This window comes from Procambarus clarkii, chromosome 66 (genome assembly GCF_040958095.1).
Source record: "Procambarus clarkii isolate CNS0578487 chromosome 66, FALCON_Pclarkii_2.0, whole genome shotgun sequence".
Taxonomy (NCBI): domain Eukaryota; kingdom Metazoa; phylum Arthropoda; class Malacostraca; order Decapoda; family Cambaridae; genus Procambarus; species Procambarus clarkii.
Window position 1 is genome coordinate 27,499,617 of NC_091215.1, and position 24,223 is coordinate 27,523,839.

Below are 24,223 nucleotides of genomic sequence, written 5' to 3' on the forward strand. Positions count from 1 at the left end.
GCACACATACTAGGTGTTGTCTTTTCTGTACTTTCATTGAAGCACTATGGCATTGTAGTAAGCTCAAAATTATATGTTATAATATAATTTATATTTTTAATAAATTTGTATATATTTTATATACTGTTCTATGGAAAGAGTAAAGGTGAAATATATTTTTGTAATTCATTGTTATACAATAGAAATTGAAGGAAACGGTCCCTGGGACGGACGAACAGAAAACTACCCGGAACTCCAAAGTGGTAAATAATACTAAATTTTGTATATAAAACCTAAATTGATGCGCATGAATAATTTTCATACTTCTCAGATTCATATGAATAGCAATGAAAATACTTCATACTTTATAGGCAAATTCATGGTTGTCACTAGAAGCTCTGCCAAGCCAAAAAAAAAAAAAAAACAGCATCAGAATCAGATACATGAGTAAGGTAATCATTTAGGGTCTGAGTAGTAATTAGATGAAGGGCAAATAAAAACTTGTAAATATACTTAGTAGCTGCCCTTAACACTTAGTAAGGGGATTTGCTACAAAAAGTTCACTAGGAAAATCATGATGGCAATGAAAAGTTTTTTCTGTAGTTACCAGTTTTTGATTAATAGTAAAACCAGTATGCTATTGCAGTTATTGGGTAGTATGAGAATATATTCTCGTGTGTGTGTATGGGAGTATAGGAATGAAGGCCTTGTTGAGTTCCCTGTAAACAGTGGCAGCTATTACAGGTTTTACTGTTAAACGTTCTCCTTAATATTTACAAATTTGTCATTCATTTCATTCTAGTAACTAATACTGCTGAGAATGTTTTGCCACAATTTTCAACCTTTGAACTTTTAAAAAAAGGTTTTTAATTTTGTATGCGAGATGATCAACTTTGTGCTTGTTTCTTGTCTGTACATGTAATGAGTGAACTTTAGTTTAACGCTGAGGTAATTGGCAGGTAAAATTGAGTAGTTTGTTTCTTTAAGATAATGAATTTGTTTTAGCTTTTAATTATTAAGTTGTTTATCAGTTTATCCCATCTGTTTTGTTGTCAGTACCATTCATGAGATTCTCACTGGTACCATAGTAACATAATTGTTTCAAAATTTTTAAATATTTTTACTTCTGAATTGCTAAAATTTAGTTAGCCCTACACACGATACAACTCTGAGCAGTTTTGAAATCAACATTAAATATCAATCCAGTAAATATTGATCAGATTTTGGTGTTTAGGACCATTTGACTTCTATTGTAATAAGCAGTGTATAATAAGGTATCTCGACATAACTACCAATGACATGTACTGCACAGTACTGAATTGTGTGTTAATTTTTAAAATCTTCAGTAAGGTATTGGATTGGAGATAACAAAAATCGCAAACATTACTATAACTTACTGTTTGGGCACCACTCATGTCCCATGCATCAGTTGTGATATATACTGTTTTGTATATTGAATGAGAATGGCAGTTGCTTTATACAATAATAAACCTAATACTGTACTTTAATTGTATTTGCTGGGATATGTTTTTGTTCATTGAAGTAAATTTTTTTTAATTTGCTACATATGAAGATTTACTCAGCTTTGGTAATTTTTTTTCAAACCTTAGTTTGAAGGATGACTGCTTGAAGAGCTTGGGAGTATAGTAATAGGATTTTAAACCTAGCTAAGGAAACTTTTACCTTGGTTGCTTGTTGTTCCTTTACCATGTTATCCACATTGGTTTATTCGATCAACTCGATACTAATCTCTTAATTGTTAAAATTACTATTATATTAAGCGTTTTACTCATATAGAAGTAACGAGTCAAGTTCATTCATCATCCATTTGAATAAAATTCATCCATCTGGAAACTGATTTGTCGTGTCGGCAGCATTGCTTCCTCAACAGAAGGAAATAAGGCACATAACATACAAAATTTCCTTTTCTCATGACCAAAGGCAAACATTAAAAATAAACACAGGCAGTCGGCATTGCTACAGTTGTTCTCTAAGGTAAAATGCATTTTTTCATTCGTTAAATTTTCCATTAGTTTAGGGAAGTGTTCCTAATCTGGAATTAATCTTAATGCTAACATTTGTTTAATAGTGGTTTCTTTGCTTTCTACCCATTATAAAAAAAAGTGATTAGAATTAAGCTTAGTCTAGGTATTATATATCGGCCTTAATCACTTTTGATAAGCATCGTTATTTATCTTCATCCTCTTCCAGGTGTAATGTATACTGAGGTGTGTGGCAGTACACTGTATATAACCAAAGTTAGTGTGATAGCTCCTGTGACCTATGTGTCAACCAAGATTGTAAATGAAACAAAATGCATTTTGCTTAATATGTAAAGCAATAATGCGGGCAAACTACCTGTTTTAATTAATTGGATTTTGGAAATACATGTTGACCTTTGTATAAGGTGTTTGGGGATGGAACTGTGCATATTCTGGATTATAAATATGAATTTATGATTTTGTTGAGGTTTGAGTGGGAAGCTTGGTTCAGAATACAGAAGTAAATAAAGTATTCAAAATTGAGCCCCACATTTTACCTGTGTGTGTGTGTGTTTGTGTGTGTGTACCACGAAACAAGTACAGTACAAATTATTTAATTTCATTTATTTTTTGAAGGCACATTCTTTTCTAAAGGTGTAAGCTTCTTAGGTTGAAAATTGCAAGGTGGCAAGAGAAAGAAAATGTAATAAGTTGGTTTTGTTTTTAGAGTGCATGCCATGTTACATCCTTGTTCCTAAAGCAGACTTTCTTTCTGATGCTGTTTCCCACCGTATGGGGTGACCTCAACAGACCACCAACCATGCTAGTTCCTCCATACGCAACCCAGGGAGAGGGGAAGAGAAAGAGGCAGAGGACACCAGCAAGGAGGTGAATATTCTGCTATTAAGACATTTTATCTTTTACTGTTATGAGGTTCTTATAATTCGCCCATCGCAGCAGAGAGCTATCAGGGATTTATTTTGGGGGGACTATAAACTTTGTAGGAGAGATTATGTACTTGGAATTGTTGGATGTTCTCCATCTCTTATTTGTTCTTTATTACCAAAGGTTAAATTTTAAAATTTGACATTTTCAAATTATTGTACTCATTGAGTTTTGTTTACATAAAGCCTTTGTGCCTCAAGTGTTCAACAAATAGATTTTTTGGCAATAGTACACTTGTTACTTGCCTGCCCATCAAAAATTTATAATCGATCAGGTAAAAATGCATGACTAAATATTCCTTTTATATCTGAAAAGTATAAAAAACACTGAAGATTGGCGAGGTGAGCCACTAGACGAAGTAGTAGGATATGATAATTAAATTTAATGTACGTGAAAAAATATATATTTTTGGAATGGGCAATCTTTAATAATGTCAATTTTTTTGTATTGGTGTTAAGCATGGCACAACATAAACACTTCATTGAAATCCAACATTTTTTTTTTTAAATATTTATTGTAAGAAAAGCTGGAGAATGACCTTATGAAACATTAGTATTGCTCTCTGACAGTCAGGCTGTTCTAATTCTTAAAATAATTTACATTTCTTATTATTAATCCTAATGCATGTTTTCGTTATGGTTATTTTTGGAAGCATTCTGTGAAACTCTTGTGGAAGTAAGACATGTTTTCTTTTCAGACTCAAATATCTTCGGATTTTAAAATACATTAGGTGGATGTGTATATTCCTCAGCATAAAATACTAGTGATTATCTGAATTACTTTAAGCAAGGACAAGAACTGGTGATCATGGTGAATGTGGCACCAGCTAACACGAGTATATTTGTCGTGTGTTGGTGTTCCTTGTTCCTCATATTTTCACCCTGTTATCTTTGAAATATTAATCTTCAGCATAATTCAGTGTAATGTGCTGCAAAGTATAAATGTATATTGACCTCTCTATGATGGCATATACAGTACAGTATTAAACGAGTTGCGTAAAATTTACGGAAACGTTTTTTATTTTTTTTAATTTTATTTTATACAGTTGAAACTTAAAATAGGAGACTGAATGACATTCAGTTCCAGTATTCCTTTTATGGCATTCTTAAAAGCTGGTCATGGCCAGCTTTAAAGGTGTGTAGACAGTTTTATTCAGTTCTTTCCCTCAAGAATTTTAATAAACGTAACGAATGGCAAAAAAAAATATGGAAAGCTAACTAGGTTTTCATCGAAAGTCGATCCGTATGAAACGCACCACACTACTGTACAATATATTATTTCCTCATATTTCGAATACCTTTAAATGGTACGGTCTTCAAGGAACAAATATTCCTTGGAATTTTTGTGTACGAGTTTGGCAGCCAAGCGAGAATATTAACCACGTGAAGTAAAACATTTTGGTAGAACTGAATGCCACAGCAAGTATGTATAGTGGGAAGTTACGAAGGGGCTGCAAAATTATGAAGGGCTCGAGTAAGGGAATGTAATTTTTGAAAATAAGGCAACTTATTGTTTAGGTTTCGAAGGTGGCAGGCCACCAAGTGGTGCTACTGTGAGAAGAGCTATTGAAAAGAGCCAGCTATGAGAAAGTACTTAATTGCCTTGAGACAGTAATTACTCGCTTATCCTTGTATTGGGGACACTGTGTGTCGAGGGCGTTATCCTTTGGCAATGTCAGATTGTTCGTTAAGGAATTAAAAAAAAAATGAACTGAACATTTCAATATTTGAGATGATCGGTTTGCTTTTGATACTTACGAGGTGTAAGACGCTTCTTACATTTATTATAGAATGAAAGTACATGGTGATAAACAGAGTAATCTTATTACTGTAATGAAGTTTCAACTGTTAAAAATAATTTTATTTAATGGTATTGATTTTTGTTTTACATGGGGCATTCATGTGTACTTCTTGCTTGAAGTAAAATAAATTTAAGAAATTAACTTATCACTACTTGGCAGATATTAAGGTTCTGATACACAGCAGGGTAAATTAAGAAATAATTTACTCTTTTCCATCAAACCTTACACATTTTTTTTTTCGTCTTCAGAACACTGAAAATTGCCATTGATGGCATTAACCCATTTATTTAGAAACCAGAATTTCGCATAAAATTTTCATTTCAAACTTCATTTCGATGCATCTTTTTAAACCCACTCACATAGGACCCCAACACGTTCCTGGAAAACTTCAACCGCGGGCGTAACTTTGAGCAGGAAGGAATTGACTACGCTGGCCAAAGAGGCCGCGATGTTGGCCGCAGCCGCTGGGGACGCAATGACCATGATGACTACGGCCCAGCCAAGAGGGCTCGCTACTAGATGTGGATGATAGGGCTGGTTCTTTGAGCTCATGTTGACTATTGGCCCTCGCTGCAGTGGATTGCCATAAGCCTTTCAGTTCATACGTGATTCCCTGTATAATTGATTGGTTTGGCTTTATGGGGATGGGGCAGTAAAGAATCCCGATGTTGCAGTTATTGAACATGCACCAAATATATTAAGTGTTCTTTTAAGAAAATATTTGGATACCCTCCATTGTTTTATTGCGAGTCGTGCAAAAGCTCTAGCTTTGCTTAGCAGTGTGACTAGGTGAAGTCACTGCATTCTTGTATCTGATGACTAGTTTTGATTACCTGTTAAATTAAAGTTTTTCAGGATAGTATCACTAGAAACCCTAGGGAGTAGATTTTCATTAGTGTGACAAATATTCCATATTGGGGTGCATTATATCAACCCAGTAGTATACTGTAGTAAGTAAGTCAGTCATTATGTGCAAGTGTTTTATGTCACATGGTACTAAATATTTTGGTAAATCTAAAGTTTTATTTTATACACTAGTAATAATTTTTTTGTCATTGTACAAAGATTGAGTTAATCTCTTCATAACATGTATGAATATTTTATTTGTCTTATCTTAATAATAAATGTAACCTTGTAATTGGTACATGTGTAATTAGCTATTTCCTTATGGGTCAAATGGGTGAAATTATTTAAACAATTATTTAGCTCAATTAAGATTGTGAATAAGTAAGTTTTCTTGAAACTACTATAACAAAGCATGGATGGTATTGTTAGTAAGCTAACATTGAAGAAATATATAAGTAGGTATTATAGAAGTTAATGACCTTAAAGGGATTAAAGACTTGATTGGTTAGTGAAAATACTGTAGGCCCCACTGAATATATTGGGATGGAAATGGGATAGTTTATTTTAAAGTAAAATTGAGTTTGACAATATAGTTGCATACATAATAAAATAAAGGAATATGAAAATGGAGATCTGCAATTACTGTGAAAAATTGATGTGAAATTGGTGTTGTTTAAATTTTATGAAAATTTAAATATATGAATGAAGAATATTCCATAATGGCTTTCTAGTATGGTGTATGCATTGCAATATCAGTTTCCTCACTGCTTTTTAATAATTTCCAACAGAAAAGTTTTGTAAGTGTTCGTAATGGAAATTTTATTTGCGTGTAGCATGTAAAATCAATCATATTTACAGTGGCGAAACTGACATAATTTTATAGTTAAGATTTACACGAGAGACAAAGCCTTGTGGTATCTGTGGAAAACCTTTTAAAGTTTTGATCTACAAAATACAAAAGTATATAAACACTGTTGTTTTTCTCTTAAACCAAGAATTCATTAGTGGTGAGTGGGAGCAGCCGAATGTAGTAGTCATATCTCTGGGGGGGGGGGGGGTTTATTCAATAATGTAATATTTTTGGCATGCTCTGCTTAGAAAATATTGGACAGCTTTCAAGACACCGAATGAAATTTTGCCAGATTTTTGTGTTAAATACTGAATAATAGTTGACACTATTTATAGGTATTAGTTTTTATATCCCATTGGTGCTAATTATGCCCTCAGAAGGCCTCGTTTCTGTTATTGCAGCCACTTAAAGTGCAAGACATGAAGCGGCAGTTAAATTGCCGAAGGGTTTTAAGGTCATGTCGTGCCAGCTACTTCCAATAAGAGAATTTCCAATAAGACGAGTGGCAATTTCAATATTTGATTTAGAAATCGAGCATTAAACTTTTCTTTTGTATTCAGATGTTCTGAAATTCTTTACATTTAAAACAAACATTATTGCAATTTTATGATTATATGACTTACCAAGAGCTCAATTAAGCAAGGGTTGTGTGTACTTCTGTGGGAACGTTTCCATTACGGCCTTTAAATGCAAGATACCTGTATGTCGGCTACTGGCATATTAGGTTTATTGAAACCTCACATGCCATCTCCTATGTAGTTTAAAAAAGTATTTTATCGCATCTGCCGGATAATTTTACTGCTAATACTAAAAAAAAAGCTATTCAGTATAATAAAGTATTCTTGGAGAGAATTCGCCAGGTTTAAATCACATTCGTATGGCTTGCTGCTTTGATTTAAATAACTAATGTGCATGAATATAAATCATATATTTTTCTCTAATGAAAATGGTTTTAAGAACTGTTGAAAATATAATGCAAAGCTTCACAAAAGTTTTTTGGGAATTATATAATGTTATATCACCTACCCCAAAGGCAAAGAAATTAGTTATGATAAAATTTCACAAGTATATTATTTTTGCCCTATTTCCTACTCCCATAACGTGGAGAGGCATAAGCCCAGCGAGAGAAAACGGTGACAACACAGTGAAAGGTTGATACTAATATTTAGTAAACACTGAATGTTTTAATCATATTTTAATTCGGAAGAATGAAGCTATAGGTGATAAAAGTACAGTATTATATTGGTAGTTAGCTTCTCTATAGCTTGATTAGTTACATACAGATGTGTATTTGTATGTTAAATTCAGGGGGACTAATTAAAAAATAATCTTACATTGGAAAACATTTATTTCTGAAGTGGGAAGCATACAAAATAATTCCAATTACTTTAGTTGGAGTAGCAAGGTGAAGAAATGTCATATACTGAAAATAAATTTTCAAGAATACTTTTTGTAATGGACTTGCAATAAATATTTCTGGCCCACAAGTTCTGGAATTTCGTATTGCGTCAATGTTTCCAAGCATAGGTGTCGGTAATGGTTGATGCACCTGAAATGCTGCCAATGTTTTTAATATCCCAGGAAAGTAGCTAAAGCTTTCAGGATTTTTTCCCATTATGGCAAACAATTACCAGAGGTTCCTAGTGTAAAATGACAACAACATGGATTATTTAGGAACTTTGAATATTAAGAAGGAATGGCTCTTAAATGACAGGAGCACCGTGGGTCTATCATTTGAGAATGACAAGATGTTTAAGGGTTAATGCGAAAGAATGTAAAGAGGGTGGAGGGATTTCATCACAATTTTTTTCTAATCTACAATGGTTAATGTGTAAGTCAAGTATTCATAGTTTTGAGCACTTCTCAACTTAAACATATTTATAGGTACACAAGTAAGCCTAAACGGAAACCACTATTAGCCCATTCACTGCAATCGGTGGAAATGTTTGTTTCACTAAAAAGTCTTAATGCAATGAAAGAATTTTCTACATGTTTAGATATCATACTTTCAGAACAGATAAGTGCAACCATTTGATAACAATAAGAGAAGCATTAATGCCAATCACTCCTGTGTAATTAGCATAGGTCTTTGAGTCCTTATATTTGTACTGTAATTGATAGTTTTTTATTAAATGTAAAAAAAATGCAAAGATGATTTGCAAATCAATGTAGGCAAAATAAGCTAGAATTTGTATTTTAAAATAATTATGGCTTGATAAAATGTAGGAGGGTATTTTCATGTTGTGATTTGACCAAAAAATGCTTAATCCTCATTTACTCATAAAATTATATCATCATAGTGAGAGGGTTTAAAGGAGGTATCAAACATTACAGGATGTAGAAACTTCTTTCAAAGCATTCTGTAAGTCTTACTTTATTAGTGAATATTTTTTTTTTTGTGGGGTTGTTCCTACGTGAAACAATGCCATTCGTCGACATTCTAATTCTTACATTCGGCTTACGCAACCATCGCTGATGACACTATCGCTGCCACCACGTATGCCACAATAATCACTATTACACTGAAGATCAACACTGCATCCCCACGAGCAATTGTACCCATTCCTTGAAAACTTGTGGATGGTGTATGGTAGAATGCAGCAAAGAAATCTCAAGATTGTCTATTGCAATGGTCACATGCAGCATACAGGAGTGTAGTATGGCAGGGTTTGAGCTGCTTGTAAACAAGACGCCTTACAACTAAATATGCTTTCAGGTGGTAAAAATTGTGAACGGCATCCTGTTATGCAAATATGGATAATGGAAAATGTGGAAATTATTAGAAAAATGGGTTTTGGCTGGAGCTAAGATAATAATTAAGAATAATGAAAAGTGGAGTAGGAGTTTGTCTGCATAAATATGCAATTTGTAACAGTTTGTGTTGCAGGTTTTAAATGGTGGCATCATTATAGTTGCTATCATTCAAATTTTATTTAATTGGAACCAACGAGTAACATACGTTAATTATTCAGCTGCAGTATTTTAAACAAAGTTATTAAATATTAGTTTATTAGTTAGTTTACAGTTTTAGTTTTTGTTTTTTGTTTTAGTTTTTGTGTTTATTAGTTTATTATTAGTTTGCTATGGAAGCATTTGAGTTTCAAATTACTGTATTAATCTATTCTATTGTCTGACATAAAACCCTCAAACCGCTAGGGGCCCAAATGGAATTCACACCCACAGGCGCAACAAAAAAAAAAAAAATCCAAAAAATTCTTTCGTCTTATAGAAGTGTTCATTTTTGTTCCCTGATCACGGAAAAAATGACAAAAAAATCGTAGGTGGCATATTTAGCCGCAATAGGGTAGGGAAGTGTGGCAAAAAAGGGGCGTTGGCAGAGCCTTCGCCAGACGAGGTCTATTCCGCCCGAGCTGTCAGACGGCAGTTGCCACAAATATATTACCTAATTATTTCAATTTCTCTGATTTTTTCTTAGTTTTTTTTGCAGTGATATTATTCCATACAGTGAATTGTGGTATATTTATATTATAAAATGTGTGAACCATCGCTGTACTCAAATTATGGTGTGCATATTAGTGATTCAATTATGTTCATAAAACAATAAACAAATAGTTTTGCTGTTGTTACACTATATACACAGGTTATATATAAGTATTTGCATGTTTTGTACACCATAACGAACTACTAAGTTGGTCTTGAGTCAAAAAGCAACGAGGAGTGACCGCCAAACACCAGCGAGCCACTCACTGCCACTCCCTCCCTCAACACCACCTCACTCACCCTCATTCACCTCCCACAATACTCTTTCTGTATTTATTCACTATACAAAGATGTTATATATACGTATTTACATGTTTTGTTAACCATAACTGTACATCTAAGCTTTTATGGTGAGTAAAGGCCATAAGACGTAGCTACTCACACAGTCAGCTGATTGGCGGCCGCCCTCAAGGCCAGACGCACTAATATTTGTCCTCCAACAATATTGTTTGTGGTGTTATTACGCTATATACACACATTATATATAAGTATCTACCTGTTTTATTCACCATACCTGAACAAATAAGCTGGTATGGTGCCCAAAGACCATAGTGGCCATCAGTAAACAACATGCCAAGTCGTGCAGACGACGCTCCTCCCCTCACCAAAATGGCGGCTCCCAACCTCCTACTCTCGCTGTTATCTCACACTATACACACGTTATATATAAGTATCTACATTTGTGTTCACCATATCGAACCACTAAGCTGGTATGGTGAGTGCAGTCAATAAATGGTGGCCACACAGTCAGAAAACGACGCCACAACCCTCCCTCCCACAGCCTTACTCCTCCCTCCATGGAGCACAGCGCTAAATATCACCACAATCCTGCTATTATCAGAATCCTGGTCAGTTTTATCACAGTCAGGGGGCTTCAGTAATACTATCACTGCTAAATAATAGCAGTATCATTTATATTATGGTATTTGTAGGCGATGCTGTGGTCACAAGCTGAACAGCGTTGCTGTGAGCTCGTGCTGCATGTGCCAGCCTTGGTGGCTTGCTCAATACTGACGCTGTAACACCCAAGAATGTTGGCCTGGATTTTTTTCTAGGTGGCATCTGGCAACTATCGGTCGTGGCTGTACTATAGCTGCCCCTATCCCAGGCGGGGCGTTTAAATTATAGCGCTGGACACGAAATCATATATAAATGATGTGTGCGGTTTCGGTTTTGTCACTGATATCATTTATATATGATATGCGCAGTTTGAGGGTTAATGAAAACATATTTGGCAGTCCAGAGAAAAGTTATGGTTTCTAAGGTAACACAAAACATGTCACTTAGGATGCGTCTTAAATGTTCTATCAGTAAAAGAGGTGACGATGGAGTAGTACTTTTTTTTAGAGGATTTATTAGGCCATAGAAGTTTTATTTTTAAATCGTTTTAAAAATAATTTTGAGTATACCAAGGAAATGTTTCTGATCCTGTAACGAGCGTCCGGGTAGTTCACCTAGGTGTCGCCAATAGTAGTACAACAGAAAACTTAGCGTGCTTCTAATACTCAAAATTCATATATTTCTTCTACAGTAATTTTGTTTTACACGAGGCATGTTGTAATATGCCTTTTTAAAATTAAGCAATGTAGCTCAATGACAAATCCGCTTTTATTTCTCTTGCAGTGTATAAAATGGTGCCTAATTTATTATACAGCCTTGTATAATTATGCTCAGATATTAATTGAAAGCAAGTTAAACAAAGTTTGTCACCCAATTTTAGTTTACTTATCTTTTAGGATTCAAGGTAGTGTATAGGATTCAGCTTTATCTGAATTTTAGGAATTGATATCAGTCACTTTTTTTTTGGTAAATCTCGCTTTTTCATATCTTAAAAGATTTGCATACGAACATTGCCAGGGTGAAATAGTTCTTATCATACCAAGGGTTTAAAGCTCTTAATCCCACCATCATTATGCAAACAATACTTAATATTTACAAAATTCCTTTCAGTTGCAAAATTTGTTAAACGACTTTCTTTATAGAATGATTTAATTGGGAAGCAAAATTGAAATAAAAGTCGAGATAAGAGTATCTACACATTTACTGGTTAGGCGAGGTGTAAAATGTTGTTACCCGTCCCCACCCTTTCCCCCGGATCTGCCGATGCTAGACGTCATGTCTTCCCAACACCAACATATGTAGTAGAGGACCCCATTTATGACAGCGTTTCTATGAGCTGTTTTCACATTTACTCTAGTATTTGTGATGAATACCAAGATTTGTGTTTATGTAATGTACACACTATTGAGTAAAGCACTTTACTATATGGATAATGTATTTAGACCTACAATGAATGTATGTATGTATATACTGTATCAATTAGAACTAAGGCGACTGCAAAAGGCCTACTGGCCAATAGGCAGCTTCTATTTGTATCCCCACTATGGGCAAACAGACCCATATATGAATATGGATTGAGTGTATGTAAATATTTCCTGCATCTTATGGACTAAGGCTTTCTGTAGTCTCCTTAGTTCTTATCAATACATTCACACACATTTTGTTCATTGTGTGAATGTAGGAACAATCAAAGAACACAACATCAGAGGTCTCCAGTTGTTCACTATCCCACAAGTATAAGAAACATTGCCAGAATAAAACTAGACTAAAACTACATTTTTCTGCAATAAGTGCTGAACCAACTGGGCTGTAGTGAATGTGGGCCTGTAGGCCTCTCCAAGCAACAGCCTGTTGAACAAGGCTGTCACAAGTCAAGCTAGGCTGGGCTTGGAGAACAACTCCTCCCAGAACCTCATCCAGGTACAAATGATTGACATGGTACATTTCAGTACAACCATACACTTATGAAAACCATGCGACAAAGCAGAATTGTCATATACACAGAAATCACACTAACATGATATATATCAATGAGAAAATCAACTGGAGCTCCGAGGTGATTCAAATTTGTGACACTCCCAGCTGCTGACAAAACCCAGTGTCAGTGGCTAGGAGTCTCTTGGTACTGGGTTCAAGTCGTCACAGACCTTCAAGTTGATTTTCTCATTGATACACATCTTGTTAGCCTGCTTTCTGTGTATCTGAAGTTGGAGCGTACGGTGGATAAACTATGTTGCCTACACCCAGGTGCTTGGGGATTATACAGTACGTTAAACTTGGACTGGCCTCCAGACTTGCTATGATTTCATTAGAAATCCAGTTGAATAACTTTTACCAAGTCAAGGTGGTCCATTGGTTAGTGTCAGCAGCTGGGAGTGTGTCTGTCGCGGGTTCGAGTTGCCTCAGAGCTCCAGTTGATTTTCTCATACATGTGGAACGGAATTTTATACCATGATTGTTGCATTGGTACAACAGTAGTAGTGATAATATTGTCATTTGCATAGTAAGGCAATCATAATATGATAGCAAGATTTTTTGGGAGCCAAGATAAAGTCTGCATCTATATTGAGCTATTATATCTATATTACCATCATTGGTATAAAACCCAGACAATAATGGTTTAACTCGACATAAGATTTCCATATTACTCTGTATGGCAATAACAATACTGAGGGTTAAATGTATTATGAAGATTTTTTGCTTTTAAGAAGTGCCTGGCCCCTATTAAGCATCCAATTAAAACATTAACACTACATACAATATACATAGCATATACAGTATATACAGGGGTTCATCATGCTTTTTAGTTGTAGAACCCCCTCCATGGTGTCTCCTTGTCGTGGTGAGGGGGCTCACATACACCTCCCTGGGACCGGTGAGGGTTGCCTTCACCCCCTTTCCTGCCCATCTTTGGGTATTGTACGTGCAAAAGGGTACCAACGCGCAGGGTCCTTGGGAGTCAACGGACTACCCATTGGAGGGGTCACCTGTGAGGGGGGCTGTCCTAAGTGGATGGTTGGATATCCAGACTGGGGGCAAAAGGGAAAATCTGGTCTTTGCACCAGTGTGGGAGTATGGACGAGACAGGAGGACACCCGTTAACAAAGGGGAACACTGCTTGGGGTGATGCACCCCTTCCTGCACTGGCCCATGCTTTACCTTCCTGGCTGTCCTGGTAGGTGGGTGGCATTTCTTGCTTCCAGGTCCCAGGCTTTTAGAACAGACTTATAATTAATGCTGTATGGAAATTGAATCACCTCTTTTACCCAGGCTCATGGGGTGGGGGAACAGGCCCCCGAGTTAGACTGTGATGGAAGACTGGGCTCTGTAGCCCCCAGCTACATTGGGCCCAGACCAAGCTACTTCATTGACTCTCCCGACTACCCCGCACTGCTCCCCCTCCCACCTCTGTTGCAGGGTTGAACCCCAAACCCCCAGTAGTGATCACCTGGAGCGGCTCCTCTCATTGTGAGAACTGCGCCTTTTACACCCCCTCCCCCTCTGGGTGTACTTGGCAAATCCCCTCCCCTCACCTCCCCCAGACTCATGATTCCTTCCAGTGCTTATACATTCCATGCCTTGTTTTGGTCCTGCTACATGGACTAAATACCTTGATCTCACCCATCTGGATTCTACATGTCCTAGTGATTTCTTCCTCCCTAAACACCTCATTGATTCGGTGTATACCTGTTACTTTTAACCCCACCCCATACTGGTACAAGTATCGCTGCTGCTCCTCAGGAAGCATTGGGGAGACCCCTGTTAGGATCTCCGAAAAGCCTGGTTACATTCCAGTATTGGCACTGTTATCCTCCTGCACCATGTTGTGACTGGTGTTAGGGACCTAAAAGGCTGCCACGAGGATATTAAGCATATCCTTTAAGGCCAAAGCCATTCTGTCTTCCAGGTTAATACGTTTACTTGACCGTAGTCGTCATCAGCCTCTTCGAGTTGTGAAGTCGGGTCGTCCTGGTCACTTACGTGGTTATTCCCCTCCTCCCCACTTTTGCTGGGGTCCATAACTAGTGCTTTCTTGATTTGTACTGATATTCCTTTCGTCCCCCTACTTTTTCAGTCGTCTTTTCAATGTTCTGCAGCCCGTATGTTTGAGAGTAAATGGTATATGGTGTTCCATTTATCTCCCCAAACGTCCTACTTTCTCATCCTGAGCTTAAGCACCTGTTGGACTTCTTATCAGAACCTGTGTTCTTGTTGGGGGATTTCAACTTTCGGCATACCCTCTCTGGTGATGCTCTGACAAACACCTGGGGCTGCCTTCTTGAACCATTTGTCCTCTCTCCTGAATTCTGGTGAACCCACTCATGGGGACTCCCACACTTGCACCCTTTCCTGTCTTGATTTTTCTCTGCTCGTCATTTCTTTATTTAGATTTCACAGGGAGGTCAAGAACCCGCCACAAGTGACCATTTCCCCAGCCATGTCACCTTTCTCTTTTCACCCTCCCCTCTCCTTTCCTAGGTGACAGTTTGCCAAGGCTGACCAGAACCTATTCACCCTACATGCTACTCTCTCCGACCTCTCCACTCTGCCTCTCCTTCGAGCCCCCCGCCTTTTTCATGACACCATATTCAGTGCTTACCTATTCCTTGCTCTACTTCCTGGAGCACATGGAAGTGTGTTCCCTGGTGGAATTCAGACTGGAAGAAACACAAAGCCGGCAGACGGCCGCTTCTTTGATTTTATTTCAGAAGGCGAGTGCGGTGGCCCGTAAGACCATCCGTACAGCTAATCGTGAGAGTTGGAAATTTTGTCCAGACAATTACATCCATTACTCCTCTGCTCCAGATCTGGAAAAAATCTGCAAGATAGCGGGTAAGTTTGCTACAGATCGCTAGACAACCCTTCACCTCCGTGGTACTATTGTGACGGATCCGGTGGCGGTCGCGACTGAACTAGATTCCCACTTTTTGACTTAGCTCGGGTTCTCATCATCAATCGTAAGCCCGTCTTTTCATCTTATCCCTTAGACTTTGCACTCGTCTCTATCTTCCGTATGGGGATCTCCCCCCACCCCCCTCCTGCCATCCAGTTCTGAAATGCCTTTTCCTTGAACACTTTTCTTCACACTCCCGCTACATTTCCTTCTCCACCGATGGGTCAAAGTCTGCGGATGGTGTAAGCGGTTACTGTTTTTCCTGACCTCGTCTGTGTGTGTCGCCTTCCTCCGGAGCCTAGCATCTTCTCGGCACAACTTGATGCTATTCTGTATGTTCGACTGTATGCCCATTGGCAGGGTTGTTGGGCTTCTGTTATTGGTAAGAAACTGTGTGCTCTTAAGAGTAGTGTCCTTCCTATGGTCTTCCTTTGGTCTTCCTCCTACCACCATCACCGTTAGTGGGAAACTGCTCTGGTGAGGTTACGCATTGGTCATACACGTTTAACTCACTGGCACTTAATGGAGCGCCGCCCTGCTCCTTATTGTCCAAACTGCATTGTCCTTCTTATGGTAGTGCATATTCTTGTTAAATTATATGTCCTGGCTTCCAGGACGAATGTGTTTTGCTTCCCGACCGTCTCTTGTGGTCACTTTTCCCTCAATAGAATTTTTGGTGAATTGGATACCTTGATATTGTTTGGCTTATGGGTTTGTTCCCATATTCTTAGGGAACCTTAGGCATCCTTAGTGATGTTTAGCGCCCTATGACTATTCTGCACATTTGATAGCCTTCATAGCTTGGTGCCTTCTTTTAATAATTACTTAATTCCCTAATATTAATAAGTTTTGTCTTAATGTTCTTAGAATGGCTCTTAACATACCTATTGCACCTCTGATTTTTTATGTTGCCACATTGTACTTCGTGCCATGCCTCATGGTTTCAAATAGTTATTTCCATGTACAGGATGAGGAGGGGGGGGGGTAGCCACATATGTTAGCAAAAATTTGAAATATAGTCTCGGAATTAAAACTGAGAATTACTGTGATTACTTCAGCTCTTAGTTACCTTACTCAGTAAAGTCCTTAAAGCAAACTAGAGTGTGTATCTCTTCAACAACCAGCAAGCACAAATGCAAGGGACAAATACATCTGCTTTGGTTTGATGTGGTCTGTTGGCTCTTTGGTCTACCAGGAACCAGAGCTAGAATCTATCCTCCCACCCCACAAGAGGCACAGAGACCAGGTGACACTGCAATCTCGCTGGAAAAGCCTCTAAAAGTCAGCAAACTAAGAAAAACCACTGCTGGGTTCAGACACTTGAATCCTTAGGGCTGCCAAAGGATCTCTGATAATGTAAACAAATTATAAAATCTTTTTAAATTAGCAGAAGCTTGTTAGTACTTAACACCCTCCATCCCCCCACCCTCTCCTCCTCCTCCTCCTCCTACCAGCTGGGGTCGGGGATTGGTTCCCTCCAACCCTTCCATGCTGACGTGGTAATGTGTGTAGAGGTTCGCTGAAGGGCTCTTGTGTCATCAGTAAGCGGTGTAGGTCCTGCTGCTTCTAATTGCCGGCAGTCCTTGGTCTTCGTCCTGCATGGAGCCATTTGCTTGGTATTGTTCCTTATTTAATTTGGGCTTCATGAGTTTTTAGTATGGTTGTGTTCCATGGACCTGGCTTATACTGCACAGGTTGCATGTGCCAGGGTTACTTTTCCTGTGTGCTCCCTGGCACTACCCCTGCACTGATAGTTCCCTTCTCTGGTGTGCTTGGAAGTTTGCTCTCTTAGAGGTAAGACCACTGTGGTGGTGGCCTTGTGACCACTGTGGTGGTGGCCAGTGACAGCATACTGGACCTGTGATCCTGTGGTCCCGGGTTCGATCCCGGGCACCGGCGAGAAACAATGGGCAGAGTTTTTCACCCTATGCCCCTGTTACCTAGCAGTAAAATAGGTACCTGGGTGTTAGTCAGCTGTCACAGGCTGCTTCCTGGAGGTGAAGGGCTGGTCGCGGACCGGGCCGTGGGGACACTAAAGCCCCGAAATCATCTCTAGATAACCTCAAGAAGATACTCAAATGAATTTCAAAGTTAAAAAAAAAAAAACTTTTTTGTATATACAGTAGTTACTTTATGTATTAACCTAGTTATGCTTGTGGGGGTTGAGCACTGCTCTTTTGGCCCGCCTCTCAACTGTTACTACGTACTATTTTTTTTCTTCACACTCACACCCCTCTAGGAAGCGGCCCACAGCAGCTGTCTAACTCTCGGGTACCTATTTACTGCCAGGTAACGGGCATCAGGGAGAAGGAAACTGCCCATTTGTTTTACTGGTAGTGCCAGGAGACCGAACCCCAGTCCCTAGGTCCATGAGTCTAGAGCGCTATCCACTCAGTGCCCTGGATTACCACATTATTGAGCAGGTCTAAAGTGGTTCACGTGCCAACCAGTCCGTTCCAAAATGTGTTTTCAATCTTGTTGTATTTTTTTTTATTTTCCCCTCATCAATGACCTTGTCATTAATGGTAGATATAATTTATGAAATTGAAGGACATTAGTAGAGGTAGAAAATACTGTTCTTAGAAATGCAATAAAATACTTTATCCCCTCTTTGGAGTGGTCAACAAGTGGAATGCCCTGAAAAGTCATCACTGAAGCCATTAACACCCAGAACTTCAAGCAGAAACATGCACAACTTGAACATCAAGAGAGCGAGCGTGCACCAGGTGGGACAAGGAGAGATGATAGCCTGGGAATGCAGAGAATGTCACAATAACGTGGCTGAATGTTAATACCCAATAAACATCGATAAAAAAAAGATCTGGACATAAAGGTCCATGCAGAGCAAAACATTGTCACTCCTTTTCATGTATGGGGATTGTGTATTAAATCACATTTAACCTATGTTCATTTTCAGCCTTGTCATAATGTGACAAGTTTAAAGTCACAAATGTGTAGATGCCTGGCAACCTATCTACTAATTAGCGTGTGCACATTTTCTATACCTGCTTCGAACACTATTAGCATTGTACTTTGCTCTCCTTTCATATCTGAACTCAAAACTCTAATACCCTTCGTCCTCTGGACATAAAGCTCGCCTTTCGACAAACTTAACACTCTTCGTACTAATCTTGTTTACACTTCTGCTTCTAATGCTGCTGGTGTCTTATTTCATGTTCATCTTGTTCTCTCCAATACTTTGGGGAAACTGGCCTTACAATAAATGCGACTTGGAGCACAAAAGAAGTGTTAAGTCTGCAGACACAAACAATGCTCTGTTCTGTCATGTTGGGGATTCTTATCAGCTTATTGATTGGTCTTCTAGAATAATCTTTCCTGTCCCTACTCTTCAGACGACATCTTGTGGAATCTGCTCTGATTCATAACCTACCCAACATGAATCGTAGTCCTGGCTCTGCTTCTGTTAACTCTTCCCCTTTCACAGTACATACTCAAATGTTCTAAAATTTGACAAATGTGACCTAACATAAGCCTACCCTTCCCTTTTGTTTTTCTTTCTCTTTTTCTTACATTCCCATTCTTTCTTCTATTATTTCCCCCCCTTTCCTTTATTACACCTATTCTTTCTGCACCTTTTGCCTTGCTTTTACCTTCCTCTTAAGATTTCCTCCTCCCCTACCCTCTCTTGCCTAAATGCCCGTGCCTCCCTCGTCTCATCACATTTGACTTAATAATGGTCCAGGATGGACCAGAACGTCATCTCTTCATTTTCTAGTGTGTGGTTTGGTCAACAGTACTAATGGTTGTACAAGCTAGCTGGCAACTCCATTATTGCAACAAGTTGCATATTAATTTTTCATGTAAATAAACAAACTTGTAAATAAAAATGCCTTGGTGACCTATTTCTTTCAAATAAAGTTAGAGTGTAGCTAATATTCTAAATGGCAATTAAAAGAAATATTGTAAAGTATGGAGAGAGAAGATCCAGTGCCCTTAATCTGTAAACAGTGCAACCTTAACATGTTTGCACATACACAAACAAATATTTAGTAACCAGGAAGCACAGTTAAATTTTTGTGAATTTATAGCTGTGGTGAAGCTATAATGTTTGTTAGTAGGTGGAGATTGGGGGGGGAGGGTGAATGGCCACAAGTGATGTGGTGAGGTTCCATTTAACAATTTATTTACTTTTTATTTTTGCTTCTTCCTTGTATTTACTTGCCATTTCATCCTCAAATCATATACAGTACTTACTGTACTGTATTGCTGTCAGGGGCAGTGTTGTTGCATTTGCTATATTGTGACACTTGCATTCAAAGATGTCACTATACACTCTTAAGCCTTACAATTGACACAACACCTTTTACATGCCAATGAATATATGGGTATCATAGATTTTCTGCCTTCAAAAGTTTATAAGGGAGAGTAACCAGTGGAAGTCAAGATGCAGAACACACCATATCATCACTCCTGCACCATAAGTCCTCAGCAATATGCATTTTTGACATTACTCCTTTCCAAAAACTGTCAGGTAGAAACAATGCATCTTGCATAGTACTATGTGATGTACTCCCTCTGCCACCAGCAACAAGATCTCTATGCCACATTTTCTTAAGATTTTGTAGTTCCAGATATTCTAAATGGCAACTCCTAGAATGAGTGTCTGCAGGATAAAATGCCACACGTAACATAATTTCTATTTGAGTTTAGAATTGTGGCATAAATTTCCTCTGCATTATAAAACATTTTACTCAATGTTAGAGAGAGAATTATAATTACATGTTTATTTATTATTGAATGTGACCAAAAAGGTGAGATGGCTAATTATTTAAGTCAAGCCTTGCCCCGGGCCGGACTTGGGGAGTAGAACTCTCGGAACCCCATCCAGGAACAATCAATAATTCTCATAAATCTATCATTTTCCCTACATTTTTCTTCACTTTGAGACGGTAGACAAAAAATTCTCAGTTCTGTTTTACAGTTTTATTTGGCTTGCTGCAAAATTGCATTTCGTTAATTCTTGTTAACATTGTCAAAAGCAGAATTTTAACACTTTCACACTCTCCGCAAACAAAAAAAACTTGCCCCCAAGTGCGCACGGCGTTTCGGGCGATCGAGCAGCAACACTAAAAAGTGTGTACTCTTTTCACTGTTCTGACCTTAATTTTTGATGTACGTATTTCATTTTTGAGCAATATGTTCGCAATAGAATGTTCTAGAAGAACATAAGTATAAAATTTCATACAAGGATGCGTTTGACCGGCACCAAATACAGAACTTCACTGATCACTAGCCGTGAGTGCCAAACAGCGACGAAATGTTTCTTCTCTTTTCAGGGTTGTCAATTCCACACTTGTCCTACAGCGTTAAATTTTATATCACTGAGATCGCAATAAACTTCCCTACGTAGGCATTTGCATATAAATGTAGAATCGTGACCGCGGCCAACCTGCAAGAGTGTGGGAAGTGGTTGAAGTGTTACCCGTTACTGCACACATGACAGCACATCGGCGAGACCTATTGAAAAGTGTGTACTCTTTTCACTGTTCTGACCTTAATTTTCGATATATGTATTTCATTTTTGTAGCAATGTGATTGCAATAGAATGTTCTAGAAGAACATAAGTATAAAATGTCACACAAGGATGCGTTACACTGGCACCAAATAAAAAACTACGTCGTTCACTAGCAGTTAGCGCAAAACAGTGAATTTTTGGAGATAGGACACCCTTGAAAGAGAATGGGCAATGCCTTGTCATCGCCTGTTTGGGAGAACGGGATTTTCATGGCACATACTTTGAAACTATCCCAAAATTGATGGGATAAAAAATGGATTTTATAGAAATATTTTTTCTCATGCCACTTAAGCACGACACTTGCGCGGATTCAAGAGAACAATGGCTGCCGCATTACCCTGGGGATCAGTGTATGGTGATTACCGCATTTTGAGGGTTAAATGAGCATGCCTAAAAAAATGTGCCGGACTAACTGGGCTGTGGTGGGTATGTGGGCCTGTGGGCCGCTCAAAGTAACAGCCTGGTGGACCAAACTCTCGCAAGTCAAACCTGGCCTCTGGCCGGGCTTGGAGTAGAACAACTCTCGGAACCCCATCCAGTGGGTATCGAGCAGATTCACCTGTACTGTGGTTAACCTCAAACAAAGAAGTAATTTTAAATTGGGTTCAAAACTAAATAAGGTTACATAACGGGGACATGTGGTATTATATTCCTCTGATATAAGAGTGTGATCTTGAGAAGATAGTTAATGATTAAACATTTGTCCTGTAGATAATTAAGATTAACCTATACTTTTAAAACTATTTTTTTTTAACAGTATATAAATAAGTATGCTATAGAAGTAAGAAATATTGATAATTTAATGATTTGCCAGGACAATGTTCATAAACTTTGATGGCAAAAGTTGTCAGATTGTCAGAATGGGCTGGATTAACACTCAAGAGGAGGCCTGGGCAAAATACAAGGAAATGTCAAGGAGGAAAGCAGAGCACAGTTTGAGATTAACGGAACAAGTTGATCCTTCTGGAACCTGTGTAGTTCTCTTTTGATGAGGACTACATGAGCTTCTCTCTGCCACCTATTCTGGCAGTACAGTACTTGTAATTTGTTAGTAGAGAAGTTGAATATTTGTCGACCTCTTATAATTCAGTGTTCTCATTGGGCATGTATTCCAACTCATAGATTTTGTGAATCTTTTATTGTATTCCATCATCATCATTCATCACATTTTGTCATTACTGTTATTTTGCTTAAGGTTTTCTTTCCTATCATATGTTGGTATCCCCATACTTTTTGTGTAAAGTTTCAATTTTGCAAGCAGTGAATTACGAAAAATCTGAATTATTAAAAGTTTGTAGAGAGAAATTATTTGTGAGAGCCCTGTATATGTTCAATATAAGGTTTAACATATATGCCACTGTGTGGTGTTGCTATTTATATATATATTTGAGCCATACAATTACATCGTAGAAATAGTGCCTACAATAATGTTATCAGAATTTGAGAGAAAGGAAATTTGTGTGTAAACAGCATTAACTACTTAAATAAGCATAGGAACAATGCAGCCTTACAGTAGTTTGCTTAAATTTATTCTTCTTGAATTAGTGTAAATGCTCATTCATTACTTTTATAACATAAAAGCAAAGTTCAGTAAAAGCATCATGTTGGATAAAACAAGTATGGTCCAAATTAATTTTTTTTTTTTAAATTTACTTAAAATTCACACCCTATAAATTGGTATAAGCTTAATTAATCTTAAACTAACTTCGAAAGGTGAATCTTCTAATGTTTTTTTGGCAGTTTTGAGATTAAATCTATGACCCTAGTTCTTGAAGTTCCAGATTTCAAGAATTCTTTATCAATTTTGTCGATTCCTGTTGCTGTTTTGTACATAGTGACCATATCCTTTTTTTTCTATCTATTTAGCCCTAGCATATTTAATGTGTTTAACCTCTCCTTTGTAGCTATTGTCTTTGTTCTGGAAGCCATTTTGCTGCATGTCCTTGCACTTTTTCTAGTTTGATGATGTGCTGCTTGAGATATAGGCACCATTCAACAGTCGAGTATTCTGACATTGGTCTCATAAAGGTCGTGAACAATTTCTTTAATTCACCATCCATGCAGTTAAGAGCAATTCTGAAATTGGAAAGCATAGTATAGGCTCCTTCAACCCATCCTCCGAATTGACAGCACAGTTTAATACTAAGTTAATAAACGGAAGGTAAAACGGTTGAAAGTGTGTTAATTTAATTTTGTATGCACAGCATTTGGGGAATAATTACAATTAAATAGCTTTGTATGTGCACAAATTCTGTGTGCTCATTATTGCAGCATTTCCCAAAATTTATAGGGTGTGAGTAAATATTTGGAATAGTGTGCTTCGAAAAATATGCAGTTGCTGTATTTTGTGCATGATTTTTGGTTTGCCCAATGCTTTGTACAGTATTAAAATTTTCATTTATGCAGCAGATCTTTGGAATATTTGTTGCTAAAGCCAACTCTTATGTTGTATTGAGATTATTGTACGAGCTCAGTAATCAGAATTTCAGTAACCCGAATCTTATACTAATCCAATTGAATTAATGCTTGTTGTTTTAAAGTAAATTGTGGGAGTAAGCAGATAAACCATGGGAATACATGGGTAGGTAATTACATGGGGAGTAACTAGGTTATGGTACAAAAAACTTCATTGTTCTTCGTTTGGACATTCCTGGTATGAAATTCGGGATACTAGAATGGGTTGGATGACATATACAGTAATTTGGATTATCAAGTATAGATAGTATGTATAATTTTGAAACCAACTGTCTTAACACCAGTATTCAGAGGATGAGGATATTTCCATTTGGATATTGTTTTAACTTGTTTAAAGTTGGAATGTCTGTTTGCATGTGTCTTGTTCAGTAAATAAAATAATTATAGAAAAGAAGATTACAATATTGGCAAAGACTCACTATTGAATAGACAATGATTGTAAACACTGTACATATCATCATCAAGTATAGGTGAGTTTCTTGTGTGTGTAAGATAGTAATGGTAAATCTGGAGGAGTTTACTGTGATACCAGAGTGTTTTAATAAAGGTGAAGAAAAGACCAAATACTTGAATA

General features: G+C 37.6%; 1 protein-coding gene and 1 long non-coding RNA gene across 6 annotated transcripts in view; both read left to right on the forward strand.

Annotated features, from left to right (window-relative positions):
* Positions 1 to 5,845, forward strand: part of LOC138355167 (uncharacterized) — a 5,882-nt gene extending 37 nt beyond the window's left edge. Inside the window, exons 1-3 of the long non-coding RNA XR_011223890.1 lie at positions 1 to 242; positions 2,772 to 2,849; positions 5,071 to 5,845. The exon at positions 1 to 242 is cut by the window's left edge and continues 37 nt beyond it. This is a non-coding gene — a long non-coding RNA (uncharacterized lncRNA). The remainder of the gene's footprint in view (positions 243 to 2,771; positions 2,850 to 5,070) is intronic.
* The window catches only part of LOC123769236 (hrp65 protein), a 119,961-nt gene that overhangs the window by 66,737 nt on the left and 29,001 nt on the right, over positions 1 to 24,223 (forward strand). The gene's annotated exons all lie outside the window — the stretch shown is intronic.